Source organism: Kryptolebias marmoratus, linkage group LG17 (assembly GCF_001649575.2).
Source record: "Kryptolebias marmoratus isolate JLee-2015 linkage group LG17, ASM164957v2, whole genome shotgun sequence".
NCBI lineage: Eukaryota > Metazoa > Chordata > Actinopteri > Cyprinodontiformes > Rivulidae > Kryptolebias > Kryptolebias marmoratus.
In genome coordinates, this window is record NC_051446.1 from 12,608,947 (window position 1) to 12,616,123 (window position 7,177).

At 41.7% G+C, this 7,177-nt stretch overlaps 1 long non-coding RNA gene across 2 annotated transcripts in view; it reads left to right on the plus strand.

Annotated features, from left to right (window-relative positions):
* The first annotated feature begins 2,859 nt into the window (after nucleotides 1-2,859).
* LOC119617859 overlaps nucleotides 2,860-7,177 on the plus strand; it is an 8,025-nt gene continuing 3,707 nt past the window's right edge. The window contains exons 1-2 of one of the 2 annotated variants that reach the window (XR_005234278.1): nucleotides 2,860-3,051; nucleotides 3,147-3,656. This is a non-coding gene — a long non-coding RNA (uncharacterized LOC119617859). Of the gene's footprint in view, nucleotides 3,052-3,146; nucleotides 4,042-7,177 lie in introns of those variants that run through there. The other variant, XR_005234277.1, reaches the window with a different exon arrangement.

Below are 7,177 nucleotides of genomic sequence, written 5' to 3' on the forward strand. Positions count from 1 at the left end.
CCACCTCCTGCTCTAGCCGCACGGCTGGAAACTCTAACCCTGGAGGAGAACACATCTGGGGAGGGAAGGGAGAGGTGGAAGTGGTGTGGGGGCACACAGAGGACGGAGAGCCGAGTGAAAGAAGAGCAGAGGGCGAAGACAGGACAAAGAGCTCGCGTATATGCGGCTCCCTGCCTGCTGATTTCTGGCCTCCCTGCAGCAGAGTGCGGCTTACGATCAATACCTCCGGCTCTAATGTCATGCAGCTTCCTGTCTTAATGAGAATAACAGGCTCCGCTCTTCCACGGAGCCGACCATTACATTTTGAACTTGTGAATGTTATTAGAGGAGCAGAGTGGAACCTGAGGCAGTGCGAACAGGTTTAACATCAGTGTTCCTATGTTAACACGCGGGCCATTAACGTGCATTCTGGTAAGAAACATTTCAGACGCGACAAGCAGCACAGATCGGAGTTTTCTGAAAGGCCTAGGGTTCCTTGAAGGCCCCCAAAAAACAAACACCAGGTTATGGTGAGAAATGACAGCGTTAGGGGGCGACTCTCAGCTACTTAGCTCCACATCTGTAAAATTGACAGCGTCGTAGGAATTTCATTTAGCTGTGGCAGCCATCTTGAATCACAGTGACCCCAATTGGTTAATGAGCTGTAGATCCAGTGATGACTTTCCGAGAGCCTCATTGAAGTCTGTCAAGTGGTTTGTGTGATATTTTGCTAATGAATTAACACACAATCACAACTACATTGTTTCCTGCCTTTCGCTGTGGCAGGCGAAGACAAACACTTTTAATTTTGTATTTCACAGTTGTCAGGTACAGGGTTCAGTGTTAGAGCAATTCCAAAATGCTGTTTATTATATCTATAGAGATTACTCCTAAATTTCAAATTATTATTTTTTAAAATATATTTTAAAAAAGCAGATATTTGTGATTAAAACTGGAATTTTGAGACCACTATCTGACATTTAACGAGCTAGTTAAGGGGCCAGTGTTGATCTTGAGAAGTACAATTCAACATGGTACTATATGATATACACAGTACTGTCCCAAGAGTTAGTAAAACACAGTGTGTTTGGGATTAATACCTTGTTGCAAAAGCTTTTTTCCTTACATATGTTGCTCCTGTCAACAGAGAATCGCGTCTAGCACCTCAGCCTGCAACACAAGCCCAAATTATGATCAGTCCACCCCCATGCCTAACACATGCAGAGGCGTTCTTGTTATCTGTGTTAAGCGAGTCCACGCGGGAGCTGTTTCGAAATCGTTTTTCCTGCTCAGTTTCAACTTTCTAATGCAGAATTATTCAGGAGGATGAACTTAGGAGAGGTAATCCACGTGCACTAAATTAGAATTTATGGCACAGTTTTAAAAAGTTTTTTTTTTTTTTTTTACTTTTTGGTTCCTTTCATTACCGCTGTCTCACAGTTTTGTTACTTTTCCCGGCTGCAGCTTGACCTGCAGTTAACCGCTGTTTGTCTAACTAATTTAAAACCTCGGATAGTTTTCTGTAAACGCTACGATACTTCCTTAAAACCCTCATCTGCACTATGAACATCATCCTTTTTCTTCTTCTTCTTCTTTTCTTTCTTTGAAGTTGTTTGTATATGTGTAAAACAAATCAATCCAAAGATATCAAATTTCCAAGTGTATACAGGATGTATAACTGTTTATTTTCTGTCATTTGAGCGTTTCCTTTAGCTCCCTCTAGAGGTTTAAAGCAGAATAACACATACAGAAATGAAGATAGTAGTGCAAAAGTTTAAGTTTATATGTCACATACTGATAAAATACACTCCCAGCTTTGTTTGTATTGAATTACTAATGCTTCATTAAATGACAGAGAACAGAAATGTCAGATGCTCCTGCGGCACCATATGATCCCAGCTGGATTCAGTCCTTCCCCTGGCAACAAAATCACTGATGCTGGAGTTTTCCTTCACACACCCGGACAGCATCAGGATGTTGTTCCCAGGAGGCGACAGACGCCGCCATTCGGTCCACCTCTGCCTCTGCCTGGGGTTGGGGTGACGGTTAAAGTCAAAAAGGGTGGGCTGAAATTGAAGCGAAACGAGACAAAGAGGTGGACAGATGGCGCTTCCATTTTGGGTTTCCTCCTCCAGGCGATCGTTTCTTCCATGTAAAGCCGCTCCGAGCCCACGGCTCCATATCAGGCCGCGCAGCCAAGTCATGAGTGCATACAGTACATTTTATTACAGCTCATGTAAGGATGTGGTTACGTCGTGTAGCTGAATGCCGTCTGACTGGCCAAAATGAGGGCTTTTTTGGCCTATTTTTATTTTCTTATTGGAGCTGTGATTGATGTGTGTCCAGCCTGAGGTTCTCATAATCTGATATGCCGTCAATTTCTGCATCCAAATGTCAGATGAATGAGTGATCGCTCTTTGGTTTCAGACCTTCCGATGGACCCGAATGGAGTTTTTTTAACCCAAGGGTGTGAGAATACCCAAACCACAGGTGACCCGGTTTGGCTACTCTCCCTGTGCTGAGACATAGCTTCATCCCCTAGTTTCTGCTTCGTAAAAAAAAAAAAAAACCTCACCTCACTTCTACTATCGGGTTTCTGGTGTTCTTCGGGAGGTGAGAACCACCCCGTGCTTTGTGTAAACGGCTTCGTATTCTTCGCTGGCTGTTTTAAGGCCGCCACGGCCCCCTGCTCCAATTGAGTTGTAACATGCCCGGTGCATGCCAAAAAGAACTGTATCCTTTTACACTGCAGGCGCAGAATCATCACATCCAGCCGGCAGACGGCAAATGACACCAAACAATCTGTGAGAGGAGGGTAATTGGAGACGATTGGGCTTATTCTGAGCATGGCGAACAAACTTGTGTTGCAGGACACCCGAAGAGGAACGGAGCCCCCCAGACTCCCACGTTAGCGTCCGGCGGAGCCCCGCGGGCAAGGTGGGAAGACGCAGCCGTGGGTTCGTGGTGCTGCTTGCAGCCTTTATTTGGACACGGCGGCGTTTCCCGCCTACAGAGGTTCAGGGCTGAGAGAGGGGCGTGAAACGTAACACTGAAATAACAGCATGCAAACTGGTAAATGCGGCATGCCAGCGTGTTGGTTTAAGGTGTGTGGCTTCAACGGTCGTAAACTTGCAATGTCTTGTCATATTAAACTTTTTTTTCCCCAGATGAACCCAGCATCCCACTCTGCCTGTTTGTGGCCGGAGAGATCCATTTGCTGCTCAGCACGTCCTGTTCTCACGCCAAAATCGAGAGGGGAATACTGAGGCGGGAGATTAGGTGTTTCTGAAGAGTTTGCTGACATAAATTTGTACTCCATCTCAAATCACCAGCTGAGCGTTTCGGAGTGTCTGTTGACAGCAGTACACCTGCTCTTCCCTCAGGCCTGATGTGGTCCGTGTGAAGCTGCCAAGGCCGCTGCCTTATGGGGACGGCCGTGGGTGGGCCCTCCAAACAGAAAGTGAAGACAGACAGATATAGAATCGGGGGAGGGGGGAAAGCTGGGTAATGACAGCGTGGGAGGTGAACTAGCTGTGCTTATTTCCTGGTGTTTAAAGAACCATCATTTGTTATTCTGTTAGTCACTAAGAAAGCATCAACTTCCCGAGAGATGACAAATGTCTGCTCACAGGCTGATCAGTGACCCGGCAGAACAAAGACAATGACTGTGTTCACAGGTCAAAAAGGTTTATTTTATTTTTATATTGTTTAATTTTAGTTTATATCATCATTTTTTTGTTGTATTGTATTGTATTTTTGTTTCATTTAATCTGTATACATTTTGAAACCATGTAACGGCCACTGTAGTTAAGAAAAAAACAGTATGTCGGCCATTTTGAAGTTTAGTGTTTTTTTTGTTTGGTTATAAACAGTTAATATTTTAATTGTTACAGACAAGATAGAGGATAGAGGACTAGCTAACTGGACTAGCTAGCTGTTAGCTAGTCCAAATAAGAGCAGTTAGCATTTGGGCTATCTAAGTGGACTTGCTAGCCATTAGCTAAATGCTTGCCATAAAAAATGCTGCTGAAACTAAAATAGATTGTTGCCATTTTAATACAGCTCCAATCACAAAAGTTTTATAGCAGCTCATGTGAAAGTTTATAAAATAATCACAGTCATTTATTATAAATGAACATTATATGAATTATATAACACTCCAGAGAAAAACCCCACTTCCAAATGACTGAAATATCCCTTTAAAACCACAAAGTGAATATGCAGGTGAGGATGGGCAGAACTGTTCAGAGACAGAAAAAGTAAGAACATTGTATGGATAACTGTTAGCTGTAATAAAAGTGCATGTTGTCATGTTGTAGGATTTTGTTTGATAAGATTTTTATAGTCACCTTTATTTTTATTGGAGCGTTTTTATGTTTTTGTACTGGTATTTTTACTGAAATAAGTTGTTTCTTTGTTACTTACTGTGAACCCTTTTTCAATAAAAAGTTCTACTTTGTGTAAAAATGTAAAAGACAAACATTTGGGTAAGGTAAGTGATAACAACTTAGTTTATATCAATATGTGATGTTTAAACAAATGTAATGCAGGTTTTCATCTCAAGCCATTTCTGAGGAGCAGACTGTGAAATAGTCCGGTTTTAAAATAAATTCTCATCCTATATATAGGAAGTGCACTAACAAGGAGCCTGGTATTATTTTACTTTACAAAATTTGTATTTATCTCTTAGTGATGTCATATAATAAGGTTAAAATGAGGCATTCAGGAGAGTTAAAGAACAAGGCGTTTTTTAGGGAAACAAAAGTTTTCCTGTTAAGTGGATTTAACACTTTGAAATGTACCTTTTCAGCACACAAAAAGCCAAAGACTTACTGAAGGAGAAATCAAAAGTTAAAAACAAATCTGCTCCTGAACATGGATGAGTTACATGTCACCACAGGTTCTCACCACTAGGTGGCAGCAGTGTAGATGTTTGCTTCGGTCTGTAACTCAGAAGCTCACACAGGAGCACACAATTACAGCCAAGTTAGAAACAATTAAAACATAGGGGGACTAGGAAACTAAAATGACAGGGTTTTTTTGTATGTGTTACAAAAAAAACAAGATTTGTGTTTCTGAACAAGGAAAAAAATAGAACAGCAGCACTGAATGACCATGTCAGACCAGTCAAAGGCCTGCATGAGGGCCCGGGCCCGTTTCTATTCCCACGCCCACCTCGACCTGCTCTCCTGCTCTGTAGTCGCGCCTCAGCTAGAGAAGCCTCTAAAAATGTTCAAATGAGACGGACAACTGGACGCACGCATTCACACTTAAGGGCACGGTTGCTAGAAATGCCGCGATGCCTCAAGACCTTGACCTCTGACCCACGCTGACATATTTACACTGACCTACACACACACACACGAGGGCTGGGACAGCTGTGCGGCCGTTTGAAGTGTTTATAGAGGAGCTGGGTTTGATCGCTCGTTGACAGAGTTCTCTTTTACACAGAACAGATAAGATCAGCAGCTAATCTTAAAACCGACGAGGGCCCTGCGGTGTAGAGTATACGGCAGTAACTTTATGTGGGGATAAGACTCTGTCCAGGGATCGGACTGCAGACCTCTATGCTGTAATGAAAGGAATGCATATTAAGTTTAAAACTGAGACCATGTTACGTTAAGAAATGACAGCCATTTTGGTTGAAAAAAATGCTATGTTTGATATGACAAGATCTACAATATGTTAGTGCTGAAAGTATGTGTAGGGGATGACTCTGTAAAACTGAGCTACAGACATTTTTGTGTTAGCTGAAGTTGACCAGCTGCTGTGGCCATCTTGAAATGATTTACAAGTTAATCAGTTGTAGAGGTACATCCACTGATTGCTGTCTGAGAGTATAAGGATTTGCCTACAGAACCCAGCAAAAAAAAAACAAACAATTAAAACAGTTATAGTTTGGCTAGATTTTCCTCAGACTCTCCTCCTAGAAGCCCGAGGGACTCCCTCAGTCCTCCTGCCTCAGCACAGATCCTATCGCACATGTCCCGAGCTGACTGGCATCCATCAGGCCAGTTGCGCGGCAGCCGCATATAAGTCAGAAATGTAATGACTCAGGGCTGCCTCTTAGTTCTGCTTCAAACGGACGGGAAAGAGAATCACCAAGAACAAGGACATGAAAATGACTGCGTCGGTGAAGCAAACCGGGGCAGTCGGGACGTGCCACAAACAAAAAAAATTCTAAATTCTAAACATATATGTTGTAATAACTATAGTTGTTTGGTTTTTTTTTTTTTTAAGAAATAAGGTAATTTTTAACTTAATGGCAGTAACACATCTTAATAAAGTTGGGACAGGGGCAACAAAAGGCTGTAAAAGTAAGTGGTATGAATAAGAAACAGCTAATGGAGCTTTTTGTAACTAATTAGGTTAAATTTTAACGGGTCAGTAAGAATCTCTTAGAAGTAAAGATGGGCAGAAGTTCACCAGACGGCAAAAAACTATCAAAAATAGTGAAACCATTTTAGAATAATGTTCCTCGATAGAAAATTGAAAAGACCGAATATCTCATCAAAAGATTTCAAGAATCTGGAGAAACCTCTGAGCTCAAAGAACAAGACTGAAAGTCAATGCTGTGATCATCGGGCTCTCAGGCTGCTCTGTATTAAAAACAGGTCGGATTCTGTTCTAGACATCAGTGCATGAACTCAGGAACACTTCCATAGATCATTGTCTGTAAACACAGTTCACCCTGACATCCACAGATGCTGCTTAAAGCTCTATCAGGCAATGAAGAAGCAAGATGTGAACACCATCCAGAAACGCTGCCGTCTTCTTAAAATGATTTTCATTTAAAATGGACTGAAGCAAAGACAAATTAAAATTTGAAATACTTTTTGGAAACCACAGATGTCATGTCCTCCCCCTACTTCTCTAAAGAAGAGAGGGATCATCCAGCCTGCTATGAGCACACAGTTTTAAAACCTGCCTCTCTGATGGTATGGGGGTGCATTAACTTCACACACCATCCATGTCAAATTATTGTACGAGCAGCAAATACAGGTGCTGGTCATAAAATTAGAATATCATGAAAAAGTAGATTGATTTCAGTAATTCCATTTGAAAAGTGAAACTTGTATAATATATTCATACATTACATACAAACTCATATATTTCAAATGTTTATTTCGTTTAATTTTGATGATTACAAATGACAACAAATGAAAATCTCAAATTCATCATATCAGAAAATTAGAAT